This window comes from Mirounga leonina, unplaced genomic scaffold, assembly GCF_011800145.1.
Source record: "Mirounga leonina isolate KUSES-001 unplaced genomic scaffold, KU_Mleo_1.0 Mir_153, whole genome shotgun sequence".
In the NCBI taxonomy this organism is placed as follows: domain Eukaryota; kingdom Metazoa; phylum Chordata; class Mammalia; order Carnivora; family Phocidae; genus Mirounga; species Mirounga leonina.
Window position 1 is genome coordinate 41,126,081 of NW_023270387.1, and position 4,756 is coordinate 41,130,836.

A 4,756-nucleotide genomic window follows, 5' to 3' on the forward strand; every position below is an offset into this window, starting at 1 on the left:
TAATTTGAGTCTTCAGGAAAGAGTCAGATGGGTGGAAGAACCGCATGGAGTCCAAAGTATCCATAATCCTAAAGAAAGGGGCTTGGCCAAACGCAGAAAAAGAGTAAATGCAGTTAGGATCCAGCAGAACCTTCTGCATGGGATGAGAGGCCCACAGTAATCTATCTGCCAAGAACACCCAGGCCTATTGTTTCAAGAGAGCTGCCCCTGGGCAGTAATTTTAGCCTTACTTAGGGTCTGGCTGGCAGACCGGCTTTTCCATACTATTTCAGCATCTTCTGATGAATAGTGGCAGTTCATGCATGTAGGTCATGTCTAGGATGGTGACTGAATTTCCATTTCTCATGGACTCAGGAAGCAACTAGTTGCACATCTACTGGTTCTGGGGCAGAAAATAATTCAGTCTTCATATTTAGCTCACAAGATGGGTCTGCTCATTGATTGTGTTTCCCTTCATCAGTATAGTGGTCTTTTGGGTGATATGAATAACAAAAAGCTTATTAGGAACAAAATACATTTTGATCCAAATGTCTTATCCCCAAAGAGGAGCTTATTTTATATGCCAGTCCAGGACTTGCCAGTGACCTACCCCAACAGCCAAGACATTAATCACAGCCTATGAGTCAGTGGAAATACAGCACAGCTCATTTGCCTAGGTGGCCTGCATAGCCATCCATACTGCATGAAGCTCTGCCAATTGTTCTGAGCATCATTCACCATGCTGCATAAGGGACAAGTCTCTGTCAAGTTGGTTTGCAACTGCGTCCCATTCCATCCTAGTAGAAGTTAACCAGGAGGAGCAATTAGTGAACCAGGCCTATGTATGGTCCTGAAAGGTCTCTATATCTAGGTCTCCACTGGACCAGTAGAGGCAGAGCCCCATGAGCTATGTAGCTAGGGACAGAGGAATATTCCCAAGATCTTTCCATGGTCTCCAAGATCCTTTCATGGTTGCAAGATCCCAGCTGGGCCAGGCTTTGCCCACTTCTATGTGTACCATTTCCCTGAGAATCCCAAAGCCACAATTTGGCAGTTTAAGGCCCCTACTCAGACCCATGGCATGATTGGGATTTCTGGTTGTATGACTACTTCATGGCCATGAGTCATGTGCTCAGTACCCACCAAGGTGTAATAACAAGCCAATGATTTTTTCTCAAAAGATGTGTACAGTTTTTAGCTGATTCCAAGAGCATTCAGTTCCAAAATCTCAATAGTATCGCTGGCCCCTAGTGATATCCCTCTGCTATAACTCCAATTGGCAAACTGAGAGGTTGCTAAGACCCATAACTCAAACAGTAAATGTGGATCAGTGGGAATCAGGGAAAGGGCAGCCTAGGTGGCCCATTGAAGGGGTTCCAGGGCATACTGTTGGTCAGGTGTCCACACAAAGGTAGTAGCCTTTCTGGTAATCTGGTAGATAGATGCCATCAAGATTTACATGCAGGGTTTATGAGAGTGTCAGTGGCTAAATAGACATACAAATTGCTGGGCCTCTTTTTTATTTGTCAGTGCAGAGAGAAAAGCTTAGCAGTCATCTCCTCTGGGATGAGAAGTCATGCCCCAAACTAGATTACATCCAGGAGCTTCACTTGGATACTAGGACCTGTGTTAATGCCCCAGGTCTGTGGCTACATATGGATCAATAGGGCTTCCAGTCCTTGTTGGGCAGCACTTTTGTCTGGGCCCAGCAGGAGGATGTCATCAATAAATCTAGTACTTCCTCTGGAAGAGGAACTTTTTCTAGATCATAGTCTACCCATTGATGGCAGATGGCCAAAAAATTTATGTAGACTTGTGGAAAGACATTAAAGTTATATTGCAATTCATTTCATGTAAGGTTAAGTTGATCAAGGTTGTAATGGAGAGAAATGCTGAAAAAAGGCATTTATGGTATCAGTTGCCACATGTCAACTTCCCTCAGCTTGGGTAAGAGTCACTTTGTCTAGTACTGTGAGTAGCAAAATTGACACTATGGCACTGAGTTACCAATTGTCAAAGATGAGTTTCAAGTACTGGAGGTCTTATGTACAAGATAGATGGGACCATTGAATGGGGAAATAGTCTTACAGTGGACTTTGGCTTCCTTAAACTCAGCAATGAGGACAGGTTTTTTTTGTCCCAAAGGCAATTGATACTGTTTCTGAGAAACACTGGCACTAGGTGACAGTAGTCAGACAGGGTCACAGTTTTCCATAACTTTCCAAAGTTATCTTAACCATTCTATTAGGATTATTAGCAGCTATTCCCATCAGGGTATGGGGGCTGAGATGAGCAGGAGTGGACATAGACAATACAGCTATACCAATAATACATTTAGTAGTAGGATCCATAACAATGGAGGTTTATAGGGACACAAACCTATCCCTAGCCAGGCCTATGCAAGCGTTCCAGTGATAGTGGTTTCAGACACAAAACCAGAAAGTATTATTTGTTTTTTCCTTATCCTTATGTCAAGAATTTCAGAGACCACAGCCACTTATGCACCATATCCAAAAGGCTCAAGAATTCTCCCCTACCTTCTTATCAAACCCTATAGGACCCCTAATCATTCCTGGAGAGAGAGGACCTTAACCTAACCCTTAGTCTTTGAAAGCTGAGAAGTCCAGGTAAGGCTTGATGGTGCTCTCCAATCCATCTCTAGATTCACTAGAACGGGTTTCATTAGGAGAAGAGAGCATCTGTGTCAGTCACAGCTTCATCACCATGCAGTACTGAGCCAGGCACCAGTTAGGCACCTCTGTGGCTGGGAACCCAGCCACAAGTTTTGTGGTGGGGGGCCCATCAATCTCCTTTAAGACCCCCTTCTCAAGAAACCAAACCCAAATATATTTTGGGGGAGGCCCTTGCCTGAGTCATCCAGTAAATGGTGTCTGTATACTCCTCTTATGCTACTTTTTTTTTTTTTTTCCTGCTGGCCAGTCTTTACTATCTTGGCCTGGCCACTTTTTCTATGCTGGGGAATTTGTCCGTCAAGACTCGAATTGTGTCATGGATTGATTGACCTGACCTCATGAAGAGGTTTAACTGGGCCGGCTAACCAGCAGAAGCAGCATGGACAAACCTAGACATCAGAGTCTGATAAAGTCTCATCATCCACTGTTTCTAATAACTCACTGTAGACCCAAGAGACCATCAGCCATGATAGCCTCTGTGAGGATAACCCAAACATGTTTTTCGGTGTCAGGGAACTTGGCAAAAGTGAGCCAAACTTCTTGATCTCAAAATAATACCAAGTGAGGAAAGAGGGGTCTTGTTTTGCTCTTCCTTTCTCCCCACTCCCTCTTCGTCCTTAGGCAAAGTGGCCTCTTTCAGGGCCCTCTGAAGGGGCATCTATAGTAACACACCCTACAAGATGCCCCTTTCCTTCACTGAGTTTAACAAATGACCTCGTTCATGGTAAAGGCAAACTAACCAGGTCTCTAAGGTTTCTTTGGGTTGCTAGGCAAGGTAATTCCAAAGGGTTCTACATTGTTTTTCACAGGATGCACAAGTCTCCATAACTTGCTGTGTCATAGGACATCCATTGACACCAAGGATCTGCACAGAGATAACAATAGTCATTAGACACAACTCAGTACAAGGGTCACCTGACACTTTTTGGTTCCATTGTAGGAAGGCTGTGAGCAGTCGCAGGGAAATGCTTCCCTAGCTTTCTCTGAGGCCCTTGGTTGGACTCCTAATTTGACCCACTGAGTAGGCTCACCTAGGGAGTCATAGGTTAAAGAGAAGGACCAGTGATTTTCCTTAGAAATAAAAAATTTCTGCAAAGAGTCTTCTAGCACTCCCCAAGAAAGGCCCACTGGCATGGCTGACAAAGTGCCCAGCCAGACCCTCAGGCTTTTCACTCTTGCTCTTCCAGGATGACATTTTGTGCGAATGAACAATACTCTGCTCTCTCTGACAATTTTGTCATGGTTTAGTGGTGGTCAGTTAGGACACTGAGCCAAACTGAAAGTAACAACCAAGCCTTTATTCATTTACTGCAACAGTGCACACAAGAGGCAAAAAAAGAGGTGTTGGCTCCCCAGTGTTGAATTTTTCCCTACAAAATGGCATTGGGAGGGTGTAAGGTGAATGCAGTGTAGACAAGGGGAAATCATCTCATCGTCGAGGAACTCCTAATGAAAGACTGCTTACTACTTCTTTGGGGACCTATGGACCAGGGGTAGGGGAGGAGGAAGGGTTAGTGAAGAGGTACTCAGTCAAAGTGGAAAAAAGTGCCTCAGCCAAGGCCCCCTAATAAGTAGGACTTGGTGGAGGTCCCTTAGCTCAAATAAAGACATACATATGAACATGGCTGGCCCAGAGTGCTCAAGTCCTTGACTACAACTCCTGCCAGAAAACTGCAATGTACTGGCCGTGTACCAAGTGTGAAACGGGGTGGGCAGCTTTCCCCCATGAGCCCTGCCAAGCAAAGCTTTATAATTGCTTTGGATCAGGCCTGACAAAATCACATATAGAATTTTCTCATCTACAAGATTCAGATTTAATATCCAGTATACAGGGCAGTATAATGTAGTAAAAGTTCAAGATAAAACACGATGTCAATTCCTTTTCCAGTGCTAGAACTGGACTCCTCAGAGTATGCTGGCTCATAAGCAGGAAGGTAGACTTTGTGTGAAGGCTCAGAAGATTCAGACAATATTAGGTATGAAAATATTTGAAAACATCCTCATGAAAATCCCATACCATGTATCAGGGTCCTAAATTTTCCCAAGCAGGTAACTCATCTCGGTACAAGAAACCTGCCTTGGTT